Source organism: Lonchura striata, chromosome 1 (genome assembly GCF_050655825.1).
Source record: "Lonchura striata isolate lonStrDom1 chromosome 1, ASM5065582v1, whole genome shotgun sequence".
Taxonomy (NCBI): domain Eukaryota; kingdom Metazoa; phylum Chordata; class Aves; order Passeriformes; family Estrildidae; genus Lonchura; species Lonchura striata.
In genome coordinates, this window is record NC_140703.1 from 9,820,524 (window position 1) to 9,841,314 (window position 20,791).

The following is a 20,791-nucleotide window of genomic DNA, read 5'->3' on the forward strand; positions in this document are numbered from 1 at the left end:
GTTTTCTCAATGAGTCATCATTGGCAGGTGCAGTCAATAGAAAATCTCGAAAATCAAAAGTCCTGGATTCAGCACAGGAGTACCTGAGTTCTTCAATTTTGGCAAATATTGCAGGTTTCCAGCACATTTTGATTTAGTTTCACTTTGATTTCTGTCATCATTTTTGTTCACTGAAGAAAAGGCTTTTTCCCCTCCCTCTCCATTCTCTTTGTTTCTCTATTGAGTACTGGATATGCTGTTACCCTCTCACCTAAGCCATTGTAATGTCATTAACTGCTGGCAGACCGTGGAACACAAAAGAGATCTGTGATTTTCAAGGTGCTTTATTTATTTATTCTTTTTTTTTTTTTCTAAGTGGGTAGAGTTTCATGAGGGAGGAAGCTTCTACAGGAAATCTCTTAAATGGGTTCATGAGAAATCTACTCAGTATTCATGTTCTGAAAATGCTGGAAAAAAACCCCAAAAAAAATTTAAAATTAATTGAACTTTAGTGTCTTCTGGCCTTCACCTCTAGAGGAGTTTGTTTTACACTTTTATCTTTCAACTGTGGACAGATGAGACCAGACAGTCAATTAGCAATGGTGCATGTCTGTTGACTAGATATCATGGGACAAGGCTACATCTTGTTTAAAATGGTATAATTCCACTGCCTGCCCTGAGTTTTCCTCTGCTCTGGACAGGGATCCTGCCTAGTTAGTGTATGCCATAGAAGTGTGGCCATAATTACACCTAGGTCTCCTTTAGATAAACAAGGCAACCTGAGGAACAGAAACCTCACTGTCTGCAGGCAGCAATTCTGTAAGAATTGTGACTCTTTGCCAGAGCTGTTGTGAAATAACATTGGGGATTGTGGTATAGCTGAGTGTTATTTCTTTCACGTTGTGTGAGAGGCATTCCAGCTGAGCCTTCTCTTCCCTATATACTCTGCAAGGCAATTGCCTCAAAAGAGCAGCTTATAAATTTGGAAAGAAGGTGAATCTATGAAGTAACTCCCACTGTATGTTTCAATTTGTTTATTTATTAACTCTTTATGCACACAGGTGAGGACCACAAAACTGTTTATCTAATTTTTGCCACAATGAGCTCCATCCCCATTTCAGCGCAAGCATGAAATTTTAGCTAGAAATTTCCCCTAAAATCAGTATTTTCAAACAAAATTATGGAATTAGAGAAATAATATAACTGATTATTAAAAAGCTTCTGCTTCCCTGTTGAGGGGTTTCTGCAGGAAAACAGACATATGCACAACCAGTCTTCATTGAGACTGAGGAGAAGGTCACAATGCCCTTGAAGGACACGAAAGGGGAAGAGCACGCTCAGCAGCAGACAGTTCAGGATGTAAAGGCAGACAAGAAAACCACAGCGCAATGTGTGAAGAAGAAAAACTAACTAAATTAACTGAGAGCTTAAAACACGTGCACAGAAGGATTTAACCAATCCTGTATTAGCTCGAGGCACATGAACAAAAGAGCACAGTATAAATATAGCTTACTTTTTGCAATAAATAGGCTTCATTTGATCACACTGATCATGGCCTGATGTCCCATTTCTGATCCTCCACACTTTCCAACATTTCTCTGTTGATCAGTAAGTCAAAATAACAATGGGAATTGCTTGAGTGTAAGACTAACTACAATCATGCATTTAATTTGCACCTTAATGCACTGTTGTTGTTTTTCCTGTTCAAGCCACTTCTTAGGATGTACCTGTATAATGAATTTCCCTGAGAATAGGCTTATATGAATTTTTCCTTGCTATGTTTAGGGGGTCTTCCAGAGATCAGGTTAAGATTAAAACAAATATTGTCTTGAACACCAAGAGTGAAGTGAAATTTTAACCAAGAATTAGGAGTTTAGGGGTCAGACCTCCCCTTTTGTCAATATATCTGTCACCCTCATACTTCTACCTGTAACTGGGAGCTGCAGCAGCAGCAGCAGCAGCATACAGGCTTTGTGATAGTCTTAAGGGTGGACCAAGGTCCATCAATAAAACACAAGCCAACCACCCAGCATATCACACCTAAAATCTCCTACCTGACTGGATTCTGTTTGTGAAGTTCTAGGAGCAAACAGGTGAATTTATTTTAAATATATGAGTGGTGACGACCTTTTTGACTAACACTGGCTACAGGTCTAATTGACCTTGGCAGCATGAAAGGGTCATTTCTTGACATGGCTGAACTGTTCTAGAACAATTTATCCAGCATGCTGGGTACAAACAGTCTTTTCTTCAGTATCAGGCATGCATGTCTTATCTTTCTACCTATTCTTTTTTTAAAGAATCTTAGCTATTGTGAAGCAGGCAAGGAAAAATGTGTTCTCTATTTATACTGTTTGTTCTCTTCAGCCTCTACTATTCTATCTTGGACAATAACATTTCATGAATACCTATTTTTTCACATTTTATTTTTTTGGTTGGATGATTTTAAAGGAGTCTCTTCTCCAGCACTGCTGAACAGGGTCTTAGGGGCTTGTTTTTGTGATGCTGACATTGATGGACCCTTTCCAGTTGTTTGAACTGGTTTTAATCAACATCTAATATTGTCTTGTGAGTGTAAGGAAAGAAGAAGAAAAAAAACAAAACAGCTTGGTTGTCTTATAACAGCAGTTCTTGAAATGAAGTGTGAACAAGTGCTAATACCTAGTAAGAACACTCTCTTCTTTGTTTTTCAAGGAAAATTTCACCTTGATACTGGGAAGAGAACAGATTTTTGGGAGTCCAGAATGAAGAATCTAGTTCAGCTCTGCTTTCTTTCTTTCTGGGGGTCTGCAATTTGATTTGAGGTTTGGGGAGTGTTGTGGTGGGGTTTCTTCCAACAGAAGGGAAAAATGGTCATGTCAGGTTTTGGTTCAAGATGAAAATCAATGTTTTCTTCTCTATGGATTATCAATGATAGCCTCTAAAACAATGATATCAATAGTAGCCTCTAGGACTTACTGAGTTATTATCAATGATAGCCTCTAGAACAGACTTACTGAATTAGCCATGTCCCCATGTAGACAGTGACAAATTCAAGTGTGTTTACATGCAAGGTTTCTTTTTCCAAAGGAAATGTTGAGAAGGCACTGCATGCGAAAAATATCTCTGGGGAAGTAAAACATGGCTATGAATTTGATGGGAGAGAATGAAATTCATATCCTCTCCCAGCCATTCTCCATTGCTCTGGCAATTCTGTTGTTGGTTTGTTTTGGGCTTTTTTCCTTACATTTAACTGTTTCACAGATGGTTTGGGGTAATTCAGAAGCATATTTTTATTTATTTTATTTCATTTAGCAACCATCCAACATTACAATACAAGAGCTTTTACATTTGTATTGCTTCTTGTTTTCCTGAGAAATATTTTTGTCCTTGTCATTAATTTAAAATTTAACATTATTCTATGTGTTTCTCTTAGAGAAATAGAAGATATAAGTGTTGCAGACAACATTTTAACCATGACATTTTAGGCCCCAATATAAGGATGTGTAGTGCTAATTTTAATAACAGTTTTAGTGGAAGACATCTAATTCCAGTGTAGAGCATGAATTTTAGAAGAAATATACCTGTACAGTCCTATTAGGATGTCCTTGTTTGAAAATCTGGAAAGTAAAGCATAATGCAATTGAAATCAGTTATGTTATGAATAATGTAGACTATCCATTATCCTTTGTAAAAAGTTGCACGTGCTTCTCAAGCCTACCTGGATCCATCCCTGTTATGTGACCCCCATGGCAATGAGAAGCAAGGAGACCACAGAGGATTATGTTTTCCTGGAGTGTTAAGCCAAAACTGCACCTAAATTACACCAGAGCTCCTTCATGGGTGTAACTCTTCTCTCTGCAGGTGGAGGGGCACAGGGCTCATGCCTGTCCCTGCCTCACCTCCCATGGCTGGGTGTTGGAGCCCCACACCCCCAAAGAGAAGTCAGTGTGTTTCTGAGCACAGGGTTTGGCTCACAGAGTTACCACGAGCCTGCATCCCTTTATTGTTTCCCAATAAAACAGCCTTTTTGGCTGAAGTCCTGCAAATATTTATGCACATGCTTGATTCTCTACTCTGAGACTAATCTCACTGGTTTCAGCAGGACCACAGGCAGCGTAAATCATCGTGGCACCCATTTCTGAAAATCAGTGTAACTAGAAAATAGACTTAAATGTATATCTGGTTATTCAGCCTTCTTATTTAAGGGGAGAAGGGACAAAAAGCATTTTCTCTTGATAACAGAGCTTGAAAATCCTGCAGTGAAAAACTGATACTGGGAGCTGGTTTTAAACAAATTTTGCTGCAAAATAAAGTTGATTGTCTTCTCATCATGATCTTATCTTCTCAATGACTAGTGGTAGGCACTCAACAAAAAAATTATTTTAGTGAGAACTACTGATTTTTTCACTGAACCTGTTCTAATTTTACTGTGCCCTTGTATCTTGTGTAAGATCAGATCTTCAAATTTTTTAGAGAAAGTAATCTTTCCAATAATCAAAGATCCACGAAGGTGGATTAGAGCAAATATGGCATGGCACTTCTTTCTGCAGTATGTGCTTTCCTGACTAGGATACTTTCTCATGATACTCTCTGTAGCTTGGGATGTTGTCTGAACACTTCAGCCACTTAATAAGATACATTATTTTTTTTTTTAATTTTGTGTTAGTATTTTCATTTCTTGGATAAGAAAATTTTTTCCCTCCCTTAACTAATTTTCTGTGTCTTGCAAAGAACCAGAGACTGGATTTTAGCAAAGAGCAGACACATCAGGCTTCAGCAGGTCAGCCAGCCTTGGTGAGAGCCTCCTTGGAGGGAAAGAGAAAGATCTCAGGAGGGGAAACATGAACTGATCCAATCTGCATGTGACTGGGAAGCTACACAGGGGTTTGGAGTGTACCTGGGGATACTGGGACTAGGCTTCAGGGAGGACATAAATGTTGTTTTCTAATTATTTGGGGAGAGGAGGAGAGTAGAGATCTTCATGGTGCAAGTGGGGCAGGTAGTAAAACTGAGATAAAGAGAATGAAAAATCGAATGCCCCATGTTCCTTTGGCCTGCATCTCTGCTTTCTCAGCATCACTTCACAGTTTGTCTTTACATCCTCTTATTCAGGACTGGTAGAGAGTAAGATAAAGGAAGGGATTAACCAGTAGAGGAAGGAGGGGTGTTGACCTCAGTGTTGGTTACTGAAGGGCTTCTGCAGTTGTGGTGTAATCCCTTGCTGGAATGAGCCAAACTCTGCTACTTAATTGGGCAAAGCTGCCGTGTGCTTGATTAACAGCCCTGGGATCTGTCTCTGTGCATTTGTGCTGAGAGATGCCTCAGCCTTTCAGCCCAGCCTGCCAGTGCTGATCCCCCCAGCTGCTGCTTCCCAGAACTCCCCAGCTACTGCTGGTGTGCACTGTTTGAGGAGGGAAGTTTTCTTTGAGCAGCTGCAAAATGTTGGTAGTATGCATGCTGAAAGGTAAAGCCATCAGCTGGCACGAGGGAATGAGGGTTGAGCAAATGGCAGAGCAGAAATCTCTCACCTTTTCTCCTTTCCAGCCCATGTGACGTGCCCTTGCCAAATAAGTTTTAGGGTTCTTTCCTTCTGCTTCTTTTTTTTTTTTTTTTGGTTGGTTTGTTGATTGGTTTGGGGTTTTTTGTTTTGTTTTGTTTTTTGTTTTAGTGTGATTGGGTTGCTTTTGTGGTTGCCTTTGGGGATCTGTGCAGTGCAATGGGCAATGGTATTTGGCATTAGTTAAGATCTTCTATGGGTCTGTCTTGATGGTACCAGAAGATGCAGACTTAGGGAGTTGTTTGTTTGTTTGTTTGTTTGTTTGTTTGTATGGAGCCAGCAGACCTGCTTGCAAGCAGCTTTTAGCATCTTGGAAAGTTAGAGACCACCCATGGTGCCTCTTACAGCTCAGTGGTAAAGTACTCTCTCCTCTAACTAACAGCAGGATTAGAGAAGCACTGGGCTGAGCACACACACGTGAGGCTGCCTAAAATTTTCCTCTTCAGACAGATGGTGACGTTTCACCTGTTGCTCATTGTACATGGCTTTCTAATGGATGCACCCAGTTTGAAAATCTGCATGTGAGGCATGTGCAGCCACTGCTGCAGTGCTGCTACCATGTGCTCCTACCATGTGCAGGAGTCATTTTATGTAGAAAATAATCTGGTCAGTACTGTCTTTTAAAACCAAATATTTGGCTGTACTTGTCTCATGAGCACTGGCCATGTTTTATTGCACATAGACTCAAAGAGCACCATTCATCCCTTCAAAAAAATAAACAGCCAAACTGTAAAGACTGGGAAAATTAGATTGTGCACAGGGCTGTTATTAAACCACCTCAGATGCCCTATCAGTCTCTGAATTAAGAACAAACAAACAAACAAACAAACAAACAGAAGGCCTGGAGGCTGCCTGGTGTTTAACAAAACAGGGGCAATAAATGAATTGGGTGTGAAGCTGCATTATGATTTTTATGAAAGATTTTGGAAAGGGCATTAAACTAATGAATTCCATAGCATTTGGCACAGGTTTACTGGTTTTAATTTCACATTCTTCATACATTCTTAACTGTCTCATGGACATCTAATGAACAGAATAAACTTTCTGTGTAGCATTTTCACAGTATCTTCACTTTGTTGTATAAATACGAAATGGTTAAGCACAGAAATGTTAACTATATATAATTTTATTTCTATTACAGAATTATTAATGATATGGCAGATGTAGTGTTTGCATATTCTACTTTGTCATTAAAACCTTGCTGTGTATCTCCTTGATGATAACTCCTTTTAAGCTGAGCAGTAACGTGGCTTGAATGAAGACTTTAGGGTTTAGCAAATGAGGAATACACAGGCTTGGGATTCAGAGGAGCTGATGCTCTGTCAGCTCTTCTGTGTTGGTGGTGATGTGTTCCTGTCATGTTCACTCTCTATGTTTGAGAATTGCCTTTTGAGAAGCAACAGCATCATGCTGGCTGAAATTGCTCTGGGGTCAATATCTTTATCCTTCTTTGGGGAAGGAACGTGGATCCTGCCATCCTCTCTATGGACCACAAAGTATTTCCATTCCTTTTGTTTTAAGACTATAATTCCTATTGTTTGTTCAGGTACTTTCCAGTCCAGAAACTGGTAATGAATAGGACATGAAATGAGCTGTATAAATGGCTGGACACTAATTCACAGGGCAGAAGTAGATATAAACAATTGGATTTCTAAGTGCACTTATCTACTTGGTTTTTTAGGTAGAGGGGGGAATATCACTAGGGAAATAATGCTGATTTGTTTTGTTATGAAAAAAAAAACCTGATATCATGGCCTAATTATCTGAATTTCTGAAATTGTATACCATCTGAAGAGTGATTTATGAGAAAAGTAAGGAATACTTCTCCTTTGTTTTAAATTGGCGTCCCCAAATATGCAGCTGTTTTACACACAGAGCCAAGAAAAACAGATGTGGGAAGAAGAAACTGGAGAACATAAGAGCATACAATAAAATAGATTATCCCATGCCCAGAAACCCACATTTCTCCCATATATGATGGATATATAGCTTACACCAATATATAAAGACAATCTAAAGAGAAAGGGAGGGACAAGTGAATTACAGTAGTGCACGGCTGGTACTCCATAGCTTTTATGGGGCTGCTATGCCTGGCTGCAGAGGGATTCTGTTTTACAGCACCCACTTTGTATTCCACTTTCCTGCTGAATTTTCAGGAGTGTTACTTTGTTATTGATGTTGTTGGTGAATTGTGGTTTTAATTGATGTAGACCATACGTGAGGAAAAGAGCTTCTGGTGCGTCTTCGTGTCGTCGTCACGGCTTTCCACAGTAAATCTACCCCTACACTCCTGACAGTGCAGCTGTATCACTGAGCTGATTGATTACATGTAGCTTCACACCAGTCTTTCAGAAAGCAAATCAATTTACATTTCTCAGGGAATGTGCTCTTTTATTATTTTTTTAGACTTTTACCAGTAGCTGAAATGACTGTAAGCTTTAATGATATTAATGCTATTTTATGTATTGTATCTAGTCTTTGATACACAGGGCATCCCTAAGAACTAATGGATTCAAGGTCTGTCCCCATGTAATTAATTCCTCTCTTTATGTTTTTAGGCTGGTGGAATAATGGAAAAGCATTTAATTAAAGGTATATTTGTGAATCTTTCCTGAGGCTGATTCATGCATAAAACTTAGAAATTATGTGCTGCTCAGCTAGTAACTTTTCAACAGGATCCCTTTCTTTCAGCAGAGAGACCTCTTGATTTGAGGTAGTAATTGTCTCTTTCAGATTTGGCCAAATCAAATACTGGTGGAGACCAGCATTGCTTCATTGCCTGCAGCAGATTATTGTCCATCCCCAAAGCCTAAGGCCTTGACTGCATAAAGGCAACCATGTCACAAATTAATAGGAAAGTTACACTTGATTTTATGTGACTGGCACTGGTTGGTTGTTTGGTTGGCTCTTTTCCAGAATTTAAACCACTTGACTAAACCTTAAAATGTGTGTATGGCACCTGTTTTTGTTGTGTGGGGACTTTTTAATATTAAATTCTATCTATTAAATCTTCTTGATATCTATGTTGACAGAATTATTAAAGCGGTGTGCTGAAAGAGAGGTAGACACAAAACTCTATGTCATTTCCAAAACTTAAAATAAAATAATGGTTTTACCTGATTTACCCTGTTAATGCACATGGTTTTGCTTAAGAGAAAAAAAAACAAACCCAAACAAGAAAAACATACAGACAAACACAAACCCCCCAAAGCAGAGAACAGGGAAAATATTACAGCTCAGTGGGAGGCACAATGCAGGTTTGCTTCATGTAGTAATGTCTTTGATTTTTTTCTCTTTCATGTGTGCTGCTATCATTTTTAATGCTAGTTTTTGTTTGCATGTCTCTAACTATGGTGTTTACTCCCAGGAATTGTTTTGTGATGGCTGATCGCCCCAGATAAAGGATGGTTAAATAACCTCATATTTAGCTAAAAGAGGTTGGGATTTTTTCAACAGACAAAATACAAGTATTGTTAGAATACAAAAATCAAATATTCTTCACCCAGTAACCTGCAGAGAGAATAAAAAGAAGTGAGATTTTCTGCAATTATTTGTAGCCCAATATTCACAATTTTGTTGAGAAATGTGATTATTGAACTGCAGACTAAAATTTTAGAAGCGTGTACTTCTGCTTGTTTTTTTCTACTTACAATGTTTTCAGAGACCCAGTAAAACTATTAACTTAGAGGCTAAAAACCTAATAAAAGACATGGTTTCCATTTTACACACCAAAATCTTGACTCAGAATAAAAATTTGGGCAGGTTTAGGGAAATATGTTAGCAAGTGAAAAGTGACACCTGCCAAAGATGTGACTACTGTCATAATTTTGATGTATATTCCACAATCATTCCCTCTGATATCCTGTATGTACAGCAAAGATTGTTCTAAGCCAAATCCCTGATAAAAACATACATAGAGATAGTTTGAGGCATAAAATCCAAGTGCAGATTTTGTTGTTGGACCCTTCTCTAATTTCATCATATATATGTGTTTTCATTGCAGATTTGTTAAATTACTGTGTCACCCTTTTATACCCTTGGTTACTTTCATATTCCAAAGTTGGTATTTTTTATAAAAAAAACAGCGCTGATGCAATGCAAAATGCATCTTTCTGTTTGCCTGAGATTCTGTAATTTCTGGGATCTCACAACTGTAGGAAAAAAGAGTAGTGCTACAATGAGTAAAAGTTATGAAATCTGATTTCCTGTAGCTTTGTGCTAGATGTGTGAATCTTCTCATGTCCAATAAACTAACATAGAAAATTTCCCTCTGCAGGAAAGGAAGGGATACCATCTTTCCCCTGCCCCATCCATACGTATACACAACTTGATCAGACAGTATTTTTATAACTGCTACTCTTCTGTCAAAACCTCATTGAAATTGCCCTGGAAAACTGGAAGTTATTTTGCAAGGCAGACAAATGGATAGAAGCACCTGTGCAGGCAGTGGTGGGAAGTGACTTCCTCGGGGAGGTGGACTGATAATAAAAGCTGACTTGCTTAATTCCAGCTGCTCTGACTATGCTGGAGCAGATAACCTGTGCCTCTGTTTGTCACGGAGGGAGGAAGCGAGAGCAGCTCCTTTATCACCAGATTTGATTTGCTGCAACTCAGAAGGGTTGTTCAGCTTCCAGGAGATCTCTGAATGGATTTCATTCTGCAGTGGTATCAGCTGGAAGGTGATTGATTTGGTTGTGCTCTTTTTCTTCCCTATTGTGTAAGAGTTGTGGAGATTTAAAAAAAAAATGTTTCTTTTACAGCATTAGCTGAAAGGGCAAGGGAGAAAAATAAAAATCAACAGCGTGTCCCCTCTCAATCCTTTTCATCCACCCACCAGTAAAATCCCGGGAAGCTGATTTGCTGTACTTCAATTTTGACAATGTACTTTTTTTTCCCCAAATTGTTAAGCTTTTGTTGTTTATATTGCTTTAGAAACGAGAAATGTAATATTGCATTTTGAAACCTCAAAATATGCATACAGTGGAAAATTTTTAAATTTAAAAATATTCCACAACTTCAAGGGTGGTCAAAATGCTGCCTTCCAGGGTGAAGTGTTTTTCCTTTGGATCCATATTTTCTGATGTCTGGTAAGGTTCTATGGCTCATCTGGTCAGAGTCTGGGGCTAATAATGACAAGGTCATGGGTTTGGTCCCTGTATGGACCATTCACTTAAGAGTTGGATTTGATGATCCTTTTGTATCCTTCCAGTTGGAATACTCTGTAACCCTAATTATAAATAAATGCATATATATAAATGCTTGCCTGTTCCAGTATTCAGGTTTGGCCAGCCCCTCTCTAAGGATCATCTTCTGGGAAGTCTAGAGAGAAGTGTGCATCAGGATGGTTTTCCCTTCCTCTCCTTTTCTTCCTTTGATTTCATTTCTCTTCCTGTAAGGGAACATTTGAGGCTCACTGGACTGGGGATATCAGAATAAATGAGCAAGGCTGACATCACCATCTTTTATATTGACTATCTACATAAACCTAAACTTCTAGAGTACTTAACAGTCAGCTAAGCTAAACAGATAGCCCAGAGCAGCTGTAGGTTGTTTGAAATAGATTTTTATCCATCATTTATGCACTTGAACAAGTTTTTTTAAGTGGAGTTGGCACTGCAACAATCAGTTTACATTAAAAACAAAAAACAAAACAACACCAGCCTCAAAGTAAATAATTTCATCCCCCATATGTACATATCTGTAAAATGTATATTTCTTCTCCCTACACATCACCCTGGCTACAAACATGAGTGCTAGGAGGATAAAGTTTCATTTTGAAAGCTTGGCTCTTGGTGGCATTGCCCAGGTGGGATCTTCTGAGATGAAAAGCATTTGTGTGTGAGGCTGGTTATTCAGCAGTTAGACTTGTGGAAGGAGTGCACAATCTAAGAGAAGCTGGTGACGAACAAAAGAAAAGAAAGATTTATACTTGGTCTTTCCTCTGGGGCCAGAGCTCTGTGCATGTCCTGACAGGACTCCTAAAGCTGAAATTTCTGTGGCAATACCTGGGTGCTGATGGGGCCCTTCAGAGCCATCCTGGGTACTCCCACTGCCACCACCCCTCTTGCCCCTCCACTGCTGTGGAGGAGGGAAATGCCCACCCAGCTGTGTTTCTTCATTTCTTTAATCTATCCTGCTGGTTTGGTCAGCTGGCTTGTCCCCCTGCTTGAATTAATTTCTGCTATAAAACTGAAAAGCTGGCTATGAAATCTGTCAGGATCTAGCTTTTGTTTCTCCTGTTTGGAGCAGCCTCTCAGGTAGCTCTTCCTCCTGGTGGTTCTGACTGATGGCACCTCTGGATCCTGCTCCTGTCTCTGCTCCACAGGGCTGGGGATCAGCCAACAACAATCCTTCAGAGACAGACAGGGACTCTCTGAGGCTTCTCATGATGAATAATCTGTGTCTGATGCCTGTGATGGCCTCAGGCAACTCTGGTTGCTTCTGGGTCTTAGAGCTGCTTAAAGGTTTTTGCTGGAGCCTCTGAGCCCTGCATTAGACAGCAGATGACCCTTTAAAAAGCTGCCATTTGTTCAGATCTGTGGAGCTATGATGGACTTAGGCAGGCCTGTCTTGCTCTTGTCTAGGGGGACTGGTGTTGTCTGACCAGCAGACACCTTGCATGGATGCAGCTGAGACTTTTTACTGGAGCAGATTTTTGGGAATGGTTCATTGTCAGCGACAGCTGCTTCTGGCTTGTTCTATTGAGTGAGAACTGCTGGTGTGGTAGAACAGCATTCCTGTGTTGGTGAGGAGTTCTTTTGGAGCTGCTCGGCCTCTGGAGATGGCTTGCTGGAAGGGGTTGGCTGAGGAGTTGTCCCAAGCTGACTGTGACAGCTGGAGCTGTCCTGATGGAGGCTTTGTGCAGCACTGCATCCGTGGGGCTGAGCCTGGTCACCTCCACAACCTGCCATGTGCAGGATGACACCACTGCACCACCGGTGATTTTAGAGATTAAAGCAGCAGCAGTTGGCTCTGGAGGATGAGGTTCCACCAAGGTTCTCATCTGGTTTGTTTTGTTTACTTCTAATGCTCAAGTACTAGAGATGAGATTCACCAGGAACTACCCTAAACATTTCCTAGAATAATTTTCTTACTGTATCTAAGCCTTGCAAATGTTTTCCACTCCATTCCTGTCTTGTCTTCAGTCCTGTAAGAGCTTTATGTTTCACCCAGTTAAAACATTTCTGGGTCTCATATGTGGTAAGAGTCCTTTACCAAAATCATGCTTTAGACTCACAGGCTATATACTATGTGTGTGTCAGCTTCAGCTACATGTGTGCCTTTCCCTTTAAGTTATCCAAGGCAGCTGGGGAAGGTTCCCTAAAATGGGATCTTGATGTTAAAAATATTAAAAAAAAAACCAACAAAAAAAAACCCAAGAAAAAACCTCAGAAAATTTGCATGAAGAGTACAGTACTCGAGCTGTCCTAGTTAATGACCTCTCTGAGAAGCTTATCAAGCAAACACTGAAGAGTCTTTGAACTTGCCCTTAACACAGGCATTGATATTGGGCTCATCAGTGCTGCAGAATTACAGTATACTTCAGGGAATTGTTTATCACTGCAATCCTCACAAACAGGATGACTGGCATAGTTAGAGGCAAACACCAACCATTTTGTTCTGGCATGGGCTGGGCTTTCAAACTCTTGATATGATGAGAGCTGTATTCTGTCTTGCTTTATGGATGTTATCCTGCCTGCTATCATCTTTAAGCATCTGGGAAATAGCATCACATTTAGATGGACTAACTCAGGATTTCTAAATAAAATAAAAACTATTTCCTGCATTTTATTCCGAAATTTTAAATTTTTTATTTCCTCTCCGAATTTGTGGTTGCACATGTGAGGCACATCCAAACTGATGTACCTTGTGTCTTGGTTTCTACTACCTTGAGGCCTCTTTGGCTCTAGACTTTTGTGGTTCCTTTACTGAAGTGATCATTTCTATAGACAAAGCACTGAACTTTGAGTTGGGTTTGTTGGAACTTAACAACATCACTGTATTCTTCTCTGTAACTGAACAGTAGTAGGGAGAATACTTATAAACTGCCCTTATAAATTACTTTTGTTTTCAGAACTTTCTGAAATTAATTCACTGATCACTGATCCTTCCACATCTGGAGTGCAGCAACGCTGATAAATTTTTGAAGGCAGAACAGTGGCATGCTTGCTGTTCACACTTAGGTGCATAAGTGTTGTTGGTGTAAATGTTGTGGCTGGGCTATTACAACACAAACCTGCAAATACAAAGAGAAACTCATTACAAGAGGTGACATCAGGAAGAGCAGTACCCTCCTCTCTGAAAATGGAGAATTTTATGATCTCCCTCCTCCTGTGTGATTAGTCATTGGGAGAGCAGCTGTTCACCACGTACTGGGCAGCTTTCCAGCAGTGTGACATTATTGACATGCCCCAATCATCACCCATTTCTGCCTACACTTCTGGCTTACAAGCTTGAAATGTTCCTTTCATCAGCTTTTGGGTCCACAGGAGGCTGGAGCCTGTGTGAAAGTGAGATGAGGGTACCTCTACAACAAACAAGACTCCTCATTTCACACGTCCTTACTGCAGTTCTCTTCTTTCACTGGGATTACACTTGAGTTAGTAAAGCCAACAAGGGGCTCCCTCAGCCTGGGGATCAAATTGCCATGTAAAAGTTTTTATTTTTAATTCAGCAATCCTGGGTTAAATAATCTTCAGCAACTAAAATAAAACTCATGTCTTTTTTTTCCAAGAAGGTGAATTTCTAAGTGCTTGGGTGCTGCTGAGTGACTGAAGGAGGGATTCCACATATAATCTTAACATTTTCGTATGGTGTCCTGAAATGATATCTCTCATCCCTTCCCCCTCCAAGGGGAACATCATTCCATCTTAGTGGAAGGGTTTTTGGAAGGGTTACAAAAATATCTCTTACACTCACTGAAATGTGACTGACTCACTTGGAAATCAAACTTATGCTAGGAAGCCATAAGAAACAGATGAGCTGTGGCTGTCCCAGATTTTGGATATGCTCTTTGGTCTCTCTTTGCACTTCAAAAGCATTATGTAATTTTCAGAATTAATCAATGAGTTACGCTTCTATGGAGAAAACTAAAACAGAAAGGTTAGTTGCTTGAGAACAAAACCAAAAAAAGAACAATAATCCTTTTCTTCTTAGTCCCACAGACTAGACATATTTGGTAGTGTTGTGGCTTCTTCTTTTCCTTATTCCAAAGGAGGGGGATGTCTCTCCATCCCTGGCACAGCACTCCCACAGCCACGAGTGGGGCTGGCTCCCTTTGAGCAGGGCTGCTGTGCTCAGAGCCTGAATGACCCCCCACGCCTTGAGCCCCTGGCAGGGAAGGAGCAACTTATGACCTTGTGGGGAAAAATGGAGATAAACATTATACTCCAACTGCTGGTTGTTCTTTCATTGCTCCCTTGAAAAGTAAGGATTCATGAAACAGCAGAAGGCTGGCATATTTAGGGTTTGGGTTACCTTGTTTTTCAGCATCTCGGCAGCTCAGTAGCTGCTCCTGAGAGCTCCAGGATCAACTGGACAATCAGTGCTCAGAGAAAGGAGCTTTATGTTTCCTCCAGAATTAAAGCACAAGAGCTACCTGCCTTGCTGGTGAATGTGATTAATTGTCACTTGTCTGGAGGAGAGGAGTTATGGCCTGCTGGCTTTTCAGACTGCCTTGTCTGCCTTGCCTCTCCTACAAGGCTGTGGAAAGGAGTGGAGGGGAGGATACTGTAGAATTTGTCAGTATGATGCTGCATAAATGAGCATAAATATGCTTCTTCTTTTTGAACTGATCTGCATCCACAAATAAGTAGATTACAATAAAGCATGGGGTAAATATCTTAATTTTTTTTCACAGAGAAGAGCAGTCATGAAATGCATATCAGCTTCCAAAACTGCTCCTTTGCCAAAATGCAACATGTCTATATATACACAAGGGTGGTCCAGCATTGACATCTTAATAGCAATGGAATAAAATTGTCTTTTAATGACTGTGCTTATTCCTTGTTCCCTCAATAGCTGCTCAAGACATGACTCTGCTGATGAGCTTTCATAAGATTTTGTTTAGAAAAATTGTTTTCTATGTTGTCCCTGAAAGAGAGTCTGGGTGAAGAGGTTCTTGAAAGAGTAGGATTTCCATTTTGCTGAAAATCTCTACATTTTTTTTTTTAAATTTAAAACTCCTGTAAAATTATTATGTTTAACAAAAGAAGAAAAAAAAAGTAGTGAGTTTTTGTTACTTAATTGAAAAACCTGTTGAAAGATTCTCATTCTCCTCATTATTTGAAATTCTTATTTTTGCTGGTTATTTAAGCAGAGAAAATTCACAATTTTTATAACTAGTACCTATCTGGCTTATGTCCAAGAAGTCAAAAATGTAGTCCTAGCTGTGTTATGGGCCTATATCCAGACAACAGTGCTGATCATTGTCATGTTTTTATTTGGGGGATTGTGGAAGACAGGACTGTAGTGAGCCATTGTAAAACCACAGCTGGGCTTCCCATCGGGTCTTCCCCACTCCAAACTTCTCTCCTGCTCTTCATTTTTACATGATGATTGTTTTCTTTTTCTGTGTGTCCTTCTTAGCCTGCTCTCCTGACAGCCCAGCTGGTACTGTTCATAATTGGCAGGCCATTCAGGGCTTAGACAAAAATAGCTGTAAATTAAAACACGATTGACTGACCACTCTCTCCCCTGCCTTGCACCTTCTGTAGATACTTCTATGTGTGGAAAATGAGTGGAAAATTATATCACTTTGTTCTAGTAAGGTTTTATGCATGCTTTGCAGGGATGTAAAGGAGAACAGACTGGTATTGTATAGACACAGAGCCACTAATTTACATTAAAGCTTGTGTGCTAGTTCTTCCTTTGGTTCACACTTTCCACTTTTCATGCATTTCATTAATTTTAATTATTTATAATATTAATAATAAATCAGTCTTCCTCCTACTTTGTCCCAGGGGAACCCTATCATGAAAGTTAAAAATTAGGTATGTTATTACTGTATCTGCTAAGCATTAGGAGCCAGATTATTCTAGATAGTGATATCTGGAGAGTATGCTGATAATTTTAGATAGTCATTCACCTAGATAATGAATTGGAATTGAAAGAGGGGTGGAGGGTGTCAGGCTATTACAAGCTCTGTAACAGAACCTCTGGAAATCTCAATGGTGATTTAATAATGAAAAAAAAAATTTAAAGCATTAAAAAAAAAAAATAGAAATCCAAAGCTTACAATGGTACGTACCTGTAAAAAGACTGATTAATAAAACAGTTTTGAAATGCTAATTCTTAAGATGAAAGGCTAATAATTAGTCTGTGTAATTATTAACCAACTTTCAGAACTGTCCTGACAGATGTTTCCTATGTTTTGGAAAGGATGATGGGCAGAGGGAGAAGGCTGCCACAGTGACCACCCATCCTTACTGGCAGACACACACTAGGAGGTGCAAAGCCCACAACTGGCACTGCAGAGGAGGAAGGCAGGCAGGTAAGCTGCTTCATATAGCAGGAATGGGAGACATGCTTAGGTTTGACTTCATCAAGTTCACCTCCTCCACTGAAAAATGAAAACTTCTGGGAAGTTTTTGGCATGGTTTTGGCATCTGCTTTGTTTGCTGTGTGGGGTTTAGAGCCTGTACCTTGCTAAAGGGGCAATTCTTGTAGCAGGTTTACAAAGGAGTCCATGCCCAACGTTCTGGTCTAGCATCCATAAATGGGGTCAGAGCTCTCCTAAGTCTACAGGCTGGTAGAGTTTTTGCAGTAATGGCTTTCCTTAGAGCAGGCATCCAATTTCTTTTAATCCCTTTCAGGTCCAATTGACCCAGGAGAAGAAATTCTTAGCTGGAGTTTTCTGTTCCTCCTCCATCCAGTCATTGTACAAACAAGAACTCAGCCTCTGAGTAAATTACTGTATTTGGTTTAAATGTCTTCAGATTTCAGCAAGTTCAAGATGTGCAGTCAGACTTGTTTTAATGTTCTCTTTTCCTCTCCCATAAACTTTTGCTCAGAAAAGACTTTCTGGGATGAGTTTTGACTAGCTTCTGACTTTGCATATACTTTTTATGATACTTGCTTTCTGGCATATTTGTAATGTTCACGGGGTAACTGCTGTTCTGTACCTCATGGAGACCTTGATCTGCCACTGAAGCAAATACAGTTCCTGTGTTGAAGGCAGAAGCTTCCTTTTGAAAGTTGTCACAAAGCTCCTACTCTTGCAGAAGATAATAAATTTCAAAGCCATCAGGAAAGCTGTCAGAGGGATCAGGCTGAATATCGCCCTAAGGCACATGGATACCTGTTTAATTTTTTTCCTTTTTTAATTAATTAATACAGACTAAAGCTTCTCAGGATTTGGAACATTAAGAGTATCTTCGAAGTGGATTTGTTGGCAGAGGCTGGAATGCAGGATCAAAGATGAATAATAGATTCTTTGCTGCATGGCCCAGCCTCAAAGAACGGGGTCTCATCTCACAGTGCAGAAGTCAATGGTGATTTTTTGATTTTTTTTGTGTAATCTATTGTGAGCACCTGTCAGAGCTCTGCTGTGACTGGTTTCATTGAGCAGTGCTTAATGCCTTGGTGACTGAATTATCCTAAGATTGAAAGTATGCATGCTATGGGTTATTTTGAACAAAAAGCCCAGTTTAGGATGTAGTCAGCTTCACATGCTTTCCTTGTTGCAGAAGAGGACAGAATTTGAAAATGTGTGCATTTTAAATGGAAAAAGAGAGTTTTTATGTGTTGGACAGTAATTGTTTTTACATAGAGGAGTGCATGCAAGTGCAGAATATGAGTTTTGTGGGACTGAAACAAAGGGTGGAGAAGGAATTAGTGTTTTTCAGGGTGCTGTTGTAATGCTGATGACTGTCTTGTTTTGCAGCTTTTTTTCCTTTCACAGTTTCTGATCCTGGGGGAACCAACCTGGGCTCTCCATAGGGTAAACTAGAACAGAACTTGGAGAGCTGTCCCAGAGGAATGGGGGGAGGGATGTGTAAAAATGGATGGGCAGAGGAACTGGAGGGAAACTACTCGTATGAGTTCTCATTACCACTCTTCTGCCTTTTATGTAAATTTTAATGGGTTTCTCTTAGTCCTGGTGAGCCTGCTGTATTGGCACTTTTGCCTTTCCTTTCATGGCAGGATGCTTGCTGGAACAAGGATGAGAGATGGGAAAAATATGTTCATGTTGTTTGGTAGTGGGTGAATACCTGAAGTGATTCCAGGTGAGCCACCTTCAAGACTGCTGCCACACCTGAACTAATTATCTTCACAGAGATATTTTTATTTACTGTGAGGAAATAAAGTCCCCAGAAGTTGTGCTATCTGTGTGGGAAGAAGAGTTTAAATCATTTTTGTAACAACTTTCTCATGCTCATTTTCTGTTGGAGTTGTTGTTGTCTGTATTTTCCAGGTAGTATTGAGAGCATACTGATTATTGTAGCATTGGTAAGCTGTTGGTACAATCACTTTTTTTTCTAGGTTAAAGGATTTATGATGCTTTACCACAGTCTTATAAACAGGAAAAGCCAGCCTAAAGACTGAAGAGAGATACTAATTAGAGAATGATAGAAATACAAATTTAAAGCAGCCACAGTAAGGCAGAGAATTTAAACAAAAGAGCGTCCCTTTTATTACAACCTAAGCCTTAATTACATATCCTAAGTCCTCTATTATATCCTAAGTTTAATTGCAGAAAACAGGGGATGGGAAAACTAAGCCTTCACAGCCATATTTGGCAGGAGCTCTGGAATAAGATTTGCCATTAGAGGAGAAAGTAGGAAGTGAGCCCTCATGAGGAGCACCTGAGAGACATCAGGATGCTCTAATTTGGCTGAGAGGAGATGAGGAGAACGTGGAGCTTCTGCCACCACGGAATGGGACAGAATTAAGTTGGTGAGTGCAGGCTGGATGCCCCCTGAAGTAGTTAAGGGAGAAGGTGATGATCAAATATGGCCTGGTCATGTACTTTACTGTTTTGTTATTTAAAAGAAAACTATTTAACTCTACATTGATGGTGTGAATTTGTCACAGGATGGTTTATAAGACTGCCAAATTGTTTATCAGCCACCATGAATGGCATTTTCTTGAGCAAATGTTCAAGGAATTGTAATTTTGGGGGATTGGTAGCATCAGCTGTTCATCTTGCAGAAAGAACGTATTTAGTAAATTGTGGAAGTTTACAGAATGCAGCTCCTTGACATCTCAGTGTTTAATGACAGCAAGGTTTCTCTATGATGTGTGTGGACCCTCTCCTGCAGACTTGCTTTGTTTCATTTCTTTCCATCCTCTCCAGAGTGCTCCCTGAGGATGTGCCTTGCTCCAGTTGGTGTACAGGGCTATGAGCAGCCCTGCAAGCTCTTTTTTTTTATTCCAGGGAATCCTGGACTTCATATGTTTTCCTAGTTTAGTTTTCTTTGTTTCCAAATACACTGGACTGTCTAACTAGTCTAAATTGAGTGTGTTCATTAAGTCTGAATAATGAAAGCATCTCTTTTTCCTCTTGGCTTAGTACAGACAATACAAAAAAGCCATAACCTAGATAATCATGGAGGCTTAAACCCCCCAGTTCATTTACTAAAAGTAGATTACTCAAAGTTTCAAGAGTTAGAAAGGGGATTTTTGGTTTGGTTCTTGTGTGCATGTGTGGCTTCTGAGACAGAGTTGCCTTTAAATTAAAAATAGGTGGCATTTTTTTCCTAACGAAGAAAAATGCACTTATTTATCCACCTTTGGTTTATATTTTGAATTCTTGCTTCAAATAATGGGAGTCGCACAGAATTTCTGAATAAAATCAGTAAGTATTTTGCATAAGGGTATTTTTTAATTGCATTCTCTAACCTGAAGTTAAACACCCAGAAAGATGATAGCTATTAGTGAACAGTCTATATTAAAGACTTAATATGTGTCCAGAGTATCTTAGCATTTCAATGTTTAGTGTTATCTACCTATATAACTCTGTAGGCAGAAAATTCTCATGTTTTCCCTTTTCCACAGATGAAGTGGCACACAGAGACAATTAGATATATTTCCTCCCACTTGTTCTTAAAAACATCAGGGCCCAAATTCATGCAAAAATAATATGACAGTGTCAGGAGCTAAACTTCACTTTTAGTTTTACATCACATTCCTCTTTCCTTAGCTGAAGTGACTCCAAAGGGGATTTTGAAAGCTTCATATCATGAGCAGAAGCTTCCTGTGGGTGCTTTCCCTCTGTCACTTCCAAAGTAATTTTGATAGGTGTTCTTTAGGGTCCCCTTTAGTAGCAGCTTA

At 39.7% G+C, this 20,791-nt stretch overlaps 1 protein-coding gene across 2 annotated transcripts in view; it reads left to right on the top strand.

Annotated features, from left to right (window-relative positions):
• NRIP1 (nuclear receptor interacting protein 1) overlaps positions 1-20,791 on the top strand; it is a 140,801-nt gene that overhangs the window by 19,408 nt on the left and 100,602 nt on the right. Inside the window, exon 2 of one of the 2 annotated variants that reach the window (XM_085593668.1) lies at positions 16,898-17,009. The exons of the other annotated variant lie outside the window; for it this stretch is intronic. The gene's annotated coding sequence lies outside the window, so the exon portion shown is untranslated. The remainder of the gene's footprint in view (positions 1-16,897; positions 17,010-20,791) is intronic. 2 annotated transcript variants of the gene reach the window in all.